We start from the raw sequence: 8,705 nt of genomic DNA, 5'->3' as shown, positions 1-8,705 counted from the left end.
CCATGTAAAGTAGAGGAAGATGGGCACGGATCTTAGCCCAGGGCCAATCTTCCTCAGCAAAAAGAAGAGAATTGGCACCAGATGTTCGCTCAGGGCTGGTCTTCCTCCCAAAAAAAAAAAAAAAAGTCTAGGGGCCGGCCCGGTGGCATAGTGGTTAAGTTCGCATGCTCCACTTCAATGGCCTGGGGTTCGCTTGTTTAGATCCCGGGCACAGACCTATGCACGGCTCAGCAAGCCATGCTGTGGTAGCATCCCATATACCAAGTGGAGGAAGATTGGCACAGATGTTAGCTCAGGGACAATTTTCCTCAAGCAAAAAGAGGAAGATTGGCAACAGATGTTAGCTCAGGGCCCCTCTTTCTCACACAAAAAAGAAAAAAGTCTAGAGACACACAGTCCGGGCCTTGTAGCTCCACAATACCTTCTTTCTGCTCTACCCATCACTGACATTGGCTTTCAACCTCAAATTCTCCCCACCAGCATGGTCACCACAGCTCTGGTCAGGGTATCTGGATTCTAGGCAAGAAGAAGAGGAAAGAGGGAGGGTGAAAAGGCACCTTCCAGCTGAGTAAGCCACTTTAAAGATCTACATCAGGACTCCCTCAGTGACTTTTGCTTGAATTTCCTTGGCCACCTTTTTCTGCAGGGAAGGCTGAGTAGTCTTTTAGATGGGTGCATCATCCCCCCAGTAATTTAGAGGTTCTGTTAGGAAAGAAGAAGTGGAGATGGGACACTGGATGGGTAACCAGCCACTCTCCCACAATTAGAGTGGCTAAGAAGTGGCATTAACCCAGACCTCTCAGCTCCTCTTCCAGTGCTCTCTGTAGACATAAGTTTGCAAAATGTTTCACGCTGAGAGACCTCATTTTCTAAAACAGAGAGCTGAAGACAAGGAAAGAAGATTTCTTGATCCGAATTTATGAATCAAATTGTTTACTCTTGTTACTTCTAGGCATTTCTAACTTTTAGACAACTGATGACAGCACACACCCATGACTTCTAGGGAAATTCCTTTCAATGACCTACAATGAAACGTGCATGTCAGGTTGTGCTGATCATGAATATTCATTGGCTAAAGCAATGGGATTTTTTTTCATGAAGATGTTCACTTGCATATGAACATATGACTTGCAAACCTGGTCACTGAGAAAGAACCAGAACTACTTTGGTCAATTGGGTGGGAGGAGAGGGCACCAGGGTGCACACCAGGCATGAGCAGCTGTTGGACCACCTGGATCACACAGAAGAAATTGTGGGACATGCCTGCCCGGGAAGAAATTGGTAGACATCAGAGACTAAGGCAAGCAAAAGGCTAGAAGGCCAGCCAGCGCCAGGGAATCTGTGGGACGCCCATATCCAGAAGTAGCTGAGAACCTGGGAGGTCAGCTAGAGGAATGAGCCTTCAGAGGTTAAGACAGGAAGATTCAAGCATTAAGTAGTTCAAATCTTTCAAAGAAAATGCTCTGAAGAGCAAACTATACCTAAGTGAGCCAGAATCTAGAGAAGCAACTTCTCAGCTTCTGCTCCCTTTTAGATCTCTGGGTAGATAGGCATGATTTTAGGTTCTCATTTACAGGAAAAAGGAAGGGAGTCAACATTTCTAGTGCCTACTATGTGCTAGGAATGTTACTGTAGAGACTTTAGTGGAGAGTGGAGACATATCTCGATTGTGTCATTTGTTAACTTTGGGACCTTTAACAAGTAACTTCACTTCTCTAAATCCCTCTATAAAATAGAGTTCCTAATATCTACTTGTACAGAGGATTCAACGGCATTAAGGCATGTATAGTGATAAAAAAGTGACAATAGCCAGGATTTATTGAACATGTGCTGTTCGTTACACATTTATCTCATTTCATCCTCATAGGAATATTGCATAGTTTGAGTGCTTTTGATTGTGTCCGAAATCAAATTAAAAATTTGCTTACAAAAGCGTTAAGGGTGGGAAATTATTGGTTCACGTAATTAAAAAGGCCAGGGGCAGATCTTTCAGGAGCCTCTAAGTATGTTCTCAGAACATTCTCCTTCTTTACTACTCTCTCCGCTCTGCATTCTTCTGTTTTGGCTTCATTCTTTGGCAGGATCTCCCCACAGAGTGGCAACTTTAAGTTCATACCACTCCACTGCTAGAGACCCAGAGAAAAGAAGAACCCAGACTGGCCAGACCTGAGTCATGTGCCCATCCCTGAATCAGCCATGTGGCCAGGGGAAAAGACACACTGATTGACCTGCCTGGATTACGTGCCCTCCTATGAGGTGGACGAGGAAGGGCCACGTGACTGGCAGTCTCATCCTTTAGGGAACTGACAGTTCCTGAAAGCACTTAGGTTTAGATTAAGTAACTTGCCCCCAAATCATTCAGCTGTAAGTGGAGGACCTGGACACAAACCCCAGGGTTTTCTGACTCCAAAGTGCATGGTTTTGCAATATAACACCAAAAAAGTGATTGTAGTCAATTAAAAAGTGATATCCAGAGCAGCAACTGAGAGTGAGAGCCTGATTCAGAGAGATCAAATCTTCAGAGGTTCCATCTTGCCCACAGGCTCAAGTCTAAATTCAAGGCACTTGACCATCTGGCAAACCCCTTTACCTCTCAATATTCTCTTATTACTTTCTGTAAGAATCTTCTTCTCCAACTAAAAATATTGTACTTCCCCATCTCCCACCTTCACCATTGCATATGCCATTCTCTATCCCTAGACTATCCTGTTTCACTTCTCTTCCCCAAATGCTTTTCAGCTCTTAAAGTCATGTTAAAGTTCCACTTTTTTTTGAGAAAACTTTCTTTACTCTGATGCATTATGTGGCACATTCTTTGCATTTTTATTATAACAAAAGCATAGTCCTAGAAGTCAGGCAATCTCAGTTGTGGTCCTGATATTTTCACTTCAATTTTGGCTATTGTTCATTGGTTCTCTATTATGAGTATTTTTTTATTCCATTTTTTTCTCCACTATTGACTTATCTGAGTTTATGTTTTTAGTGGTTGCTCTAGGGCTTGTAATATAAATCTTTAATTTACCACCATCAGGGGCTGGCACTGTGGCATAGCAGTTAAGTGCGCATGCTCTGCTGCTGGCGGCAAGGGTTTGGATCCCCGGCGCGCACCGCTTGTCAGGCCATGCTGTGGCAGCGTCCTACATAAAGTGGAGGAAGGTGGGCACGGATGTTAGCTCAGGGCCAGTCTCCCTCAGCAAAAAGAGGAGGACTGGCATAGATGTTAGCTCAGGGCTGATCTTCCTCACAAAAACAAACAAAAAATTTACCACCATCAATTTTCAAATAACACTATTCCACTTCACGCACAGTGAGATCCTAACAACAGTGTGCTTCCATTTCCCTCCTGTCTTCCATGATTTTGTAGGCATCTTTTGAAAACTCCACTATACATTACTATTGCTTTTGCATTAAACAGTTATCATTTTAAGGATTAAAAATGAAGAAAAACACATTTATCCACATAGTTACCATTTCAGGTCTCTTCGTCTCTTTGGGTGAATCACATTTCCTTCTGCCTGAAGAACTTCCTTTAACATTTCTTATAGTACTGTAGTTCTACTGGCAACGAATCTCTCAGCTTTTGTTTGGCTCAAAAAGTCTTTATTTTGCCTCATTTTTGAAAGATATTTTTTGCTGGATAGAGAATTTTAGGTGGACAGCTTGTTTTCTGTCAGCACTTTACAGACATCATTCTATTGTCTCTTGACTTGTGCTATGTAAGTCAAGAAGTCACCAGTATTATCAACTTTGCTTCCCTAAATGTGAGATTTTGTTTTTCTGTCTCGTTGCTTTTAAGATGATCTCTTTACCACTATTTCCTAGCAGTTTTAATAGGGCGTGCCTTGGTGTAGTTTCCTCTATATTTATTCTACTTGGGGTTCATGAAGCTTCCTAAATCTGTGAGCTTATAGTTTTCATCAAATTCATAAAATTTTCCACCATAATGTCTTCAAATATTTTTCCGTCCCTCGCTTTATTCCGGGATTCCAATCACACGCATTTTAGACTTCTCGACATGGTCTCACAGTTACTGATGACCTGTTCATTTTTTGTTCAGTCTTTTCTCTTTGTGCCTCAAAGTTTTGACTGCTATACCTCCAATTCACTGATCTTTTCTGCAGTGTCTAATTGCTATTAATCCCATACAAGTATTTTTCATCTAAGATATTATATTTTTAACTTCTAGAACCTCTATTCATTCTTTTAAAAATTTCCCATTTCCTTTCTCTTCATCCCCATGTTTTCCTCTACCTTCCTGAATGTATGGAGCATGTAACATACTAGCTGCTTTATGGCTCCTGTCTGCTCATTTTATCATCTTTGTCGTATCTAGGTCTATTTTGATGATTGCTTTTCTTCACGGTTATGGGCCATATTTTCCTGTTTCTTTGTAACTTTTGATTGGATGCCAGCATTGTGAGTTTTATGTTGTTGCATGCTTGGTTTTCTTCTGGTCCTTTGCATGTTGCTAGACTTTGTTCTAGCACACAATGACATTGCCTGGGATCAGCTGGATCCTTCTGAAACTTGCTTTTAAGCTTCACCAGGGTAGGTCCAAAGTAGTCTTTGGTCTAGGGATAATTCAAGCCCACTAGTAAGGCAATGCCCATGCATCACGAGGTGCTTCCATTCCTGCTAATAGGAACACAAACCATTCCTAGCCCTGTGTGAGTTCTAGCAATTGTTTGGACTATTGCTTTTCAGTTGTTCTTTCCCTATTCTCAAGTAGTTTCTAATCCTGCATTCTAAAGCTGAAGAATTGCGAGGACATCTCTGCAGATCTCCAGAGCTCTCTCTATAAAGTCCCTTTCACGTCTGTGTTCTGCCTTGTAATTCCACCTGACTTGGGCTCTCTGCAGTCTGATTTCTCTCTCCTCAGTTCAGTCAGACCACCAAGCTCTGTTTGGGTTCCCTTCCCCACACTGCAGCCTCGAAACTGCCTCCAAATAATAAGCTGGGGCAATCATATGCCAACTTCATATGTTTCCCTTTTCTCAAGGGTCACTGTCATGCATTGCCTGATGTCCAGTATCCTGAGAACCATAGTTTCATACGTTTTGCCCAGTTTTTGAATTATTTTGGTCAGGAAGGTAGATCCAATTCTTGTTGCTCCATCGTGGCTGAAAGTGGAATTCCTCTTTTAATTTCCTTTTAATTAAAATATGTTTTCTTTCCTTCTATCTACTAATTCTCTCACGACAATATCTGTCCTGCTTATTTGCTTTTGTATTCCTTTTACTTTGGACTTCATTTATGATTTTTTTTCTTTATTTTTATCTTTTTTCCCAGTTCTTTCACTTATTTACAAACATTTCTTTTCTCCTAGAATCTCATTTCAGAGTTTTTCTAATTTTAATGTATTTTTTCTTTCATATCTGTTATCCTTTGCTTGATTTTTTTCTTTTTTTAGCTAATTTGAAATTTTAGGTTACAGTTTTCATTGGTTTGGATCTGTTGCCTTTCTGGCATACTTCCACCACCTGTGGAGACATATTCTGCTCCTAATTCCTCTTGCTTTTGTTAATAATTTTGTGTGGATTTGATCATGACCCTTTTCTGCTGCCCATTTTTAAGTGAAGTGAGTTTTTTTGTAGTTAGAGGAGTAAGAGAGAGGCCAGGAGAGTTTTAAGAGCTGCATGGCTCTATAGCTCCCCCTTCTGTTGTTTTCAGAAAGTGATTTTTTTTAGAAAGCAGACTGCTTTTGGAGATCTGTTTCAATGCTCCTCCTTCATTTTTACTGGCGTCTTCTTGTTCCTTTGCCACTATTAATCCTATCCTCCGTATTATGGTATCTGCTTCCAGCTGTTTTCCTCACTGTAAGGCTTGTTTGGAAAGAGAATTTGGATTTTTTTGTTTGAGAGTTCATAGAGTTAGTTTCTTGGTCTGTTTTTCTTGGTAAGGAAGGTAAGAGGAAATGGTTAAGGGAGATTCAAAACTCTGGTCCCACCGCCACTATCTTCCAAGTATCCTAGAATCCAGTCATTTCTAAAGTCTCATAGTTGCAGTTGCGGTTGCCATGTTTCTATTTCATTATCCATTTACTTCAACAAATATTTATTGGGTACCTATGCTATGTGCATGGCACTGTGCTAAGAATACAAATATGAACAAACATACTCTAGCCTTCAAGGAGTTTCCAAGCCAGTGGGGGAGACAAGTATAAGCACAATTAAGTCCAACCGGGCTGTGGGAAATGCTGTGAGGATGCTATGGAAACAGAGAAGACATCAACTAATTCTCATTGGTTTGAAATCAGGGCAATTTTCATAGAGGAGGCAACATTTACATCCTCCCGAACTAGAAGATCTAATGTGAGTCACATAATAATAAGAGTCAGGATTCTTGTAGGAGGGTGGACTGATTTAAACAATAACTCTTGAAACAGCCACGATATGTTATTAAAGAAAATGCAGCTAGATAATTAGTGTTGTCTCTTTTACAGAGCCACATGCTTCTCATCATCATCATTAGCCAGGCCTCCTTTTTCTTTTAGTTGCTTTTCTCTTCCCCTAGCAATTTCGACAGGTCTCTGGGGGGAAGACAGCGTGGCTATTACTTGGTGTAAGTCCTATCTCTTTCTCTTCATACGAGATGCACCAGATTATAGTTTTCCATTCTTCTGCTGAAAGAAAAGTCCTGCTCTGAGCATTTCTGCATTCTTGACCTGTGACATTCATCCCCAGCCCTGCACCAGCCCGTCACCTGGGCAGGCTCACAGGCTGGCTCTTCAGCTGGCATTTCACATAATCATGCCCCTTTGTTTGGATAGTCTCATAAAAAGCCAGCAAGTTGATGTGTGTGCTGGCAGAGGAAAAGGGTAGGCTGCCATCCACCCAGCTTTTACCCAGAGCAGCCTTTGTAGGCAGATCTTCATTATATAGTACCAATGTGTGTGTCTTGCTTCTATTCAGAAGAATGGGGTGTTTTTTTCATTTTGTTTTTTTTTTAGTGTTGAATCCTGTATTCAATTATGCAAGGTTCAATTAGAAAATTTAAAGAGACATAGAAGATGTGGTTATCTTTTGGAACTTGCAGTATTTCCTCAGTCCATGCTGTGATGGTTGAGGCCAGGAGGTGGGAGAAAGAAGGATGTGAGCTAAGGAAGACTTCTCTATGAGCCCCAATAGCGACCATCCAGAAGGGGGAGCCTGATGTGAACACGGTGTGAAGTTGTTGACAAACAGAGCAGGAGGAGGAAGAGAACTCAGAGTCCAGGAGAGCAGAGACTTGAAGCCTTCCCACTGCCCCTCCCTCCCGCCCTTCTGGGTGTCCTGTCGTCCTTATGCCAGCTCCCTTAGCTCACACCCAGACCTTGAGGCAAATCACTGCATGATCGCCACTGCTCCTGGCCTCTGGGGGTTCACTGACAACCCCCAGTTCCTCATCCAGGTGAGGAAATCTTTTTTTGTAAGATAGTTCTGTAAGATGAGGTTAGAAACTTCCTTGAAGAAATTAACGATTGGAAGCACAAGACTTGCAAGTTGCAGGATCGCTGTCCTAATCCACTGTCTTAGGGATTGTCCCAGTGACACAGCTCACAGGGCTCCCTCCCACTTCCTTTTCCTTACTTCAGCCCTGGCTGAGCTGGGCACCAACCAGACAGACTCAGTCACTCACGTCACAGTGGACCTGGGACCCAGTGCTCAGTCCCCCAGGCACAAGCTTCCTGCTTTCTCTTACCCCTGGGCATGGCCTGAGGTTGGACCTCTGGCCTTGGGCTGCTGGAGGGTTCTGCTTTGTTCCCGCAGGTATCCCTGGGCCACTGAGAAGGAAGACACTTCCCCTTTGGACAGCACTACATGCTCTGTATTGCAGACAGAGTAATCGGAAATGAAAACCTGACCCTGTCACTTCTCCTCTTACAATTCTCCTGTTTCCCACAATATAAAGTGCAGGTGCCCTAATATGGCATTTCTAGAAAGAGCTGAAAGTAGGCTTATGCCCTCACTGACAGCTCACACTACCTCAAGCCCTACCCGGGACTAGAAGCCTGGCCCACAGCCTGTGAGCCTTGTCTCCTGCCTCTCCCTCCCTCCTCCTATAAACACTTGTCCCATGCTGTCACTGATGACTCATTGTCCATGCACCCCTTCAGGATGCAGCTCACGACCACTCCTTTCACGGCACCTTCTCTGAACACCCAGCTAGATTTCCTACACCCCTTCCGTTCTGACCATTTTATACTGAAATTCTGGTTCTCCTTCTGTCGTAAGTTTCTCAAGTATAGAGAAGTGTCTCAGTCATTTCTCCATCAACACATTTTTGCTGAACTGCATGTTAAGTACCACACTGCCTGGTCGAACTCCTGCCTGCGGGTTTTCCCATCTGGGATGCCCATGGACTGTGTCCTGCTTCCAGGTCATTAGCTTTGGCCTCCCAGCTGCTGGCAAGGGGCTGGGGTAGAGACTGCTGAGGAATGAAAAGTACACGGTGAATGTGCATCATCCGTGGTACGTAGTATTTTACAGCCCAGCTGTCGGGACCGAATCCACAACCCCTGCAGGACAGGTTGAGAATACGGAAGAGGCAGGGAAAGGAGGACAGGAGGACACGGACCGATGTCCACCACGACCATGTTACACTTGGAAACAGAGTGGCCAGGAATTTCAGATCTGCTCCCACCCTGGAAAGCTCTCCACTTCAGATGAAAAGGAATCCAAGCGCTTTGCAGCCTCTAAAACTAGTTCTGTGTTGCTTCACCTAAT

Source organism: Ceratotherium simum, chromosome 13, assembly GCF_057802395.1.
Source record: "Ceratotherium simum simum isolate JZ-2026a chromosome 13, ASM5780239v1, whole genome shotgun sequence".
NCBI classification, from domain to species: domain Eukaryota; kingdom Metazoa; phylum Chordata; class Mammalia; order Perissodactyla; family Rhinocerotidae; genus Ceratotherium; species Ceratotherium simum.
The sequence above is the reverse complement of the archived record's forward strand: the minus strand, read 5'-3'. Positions refer to the sequence as shown.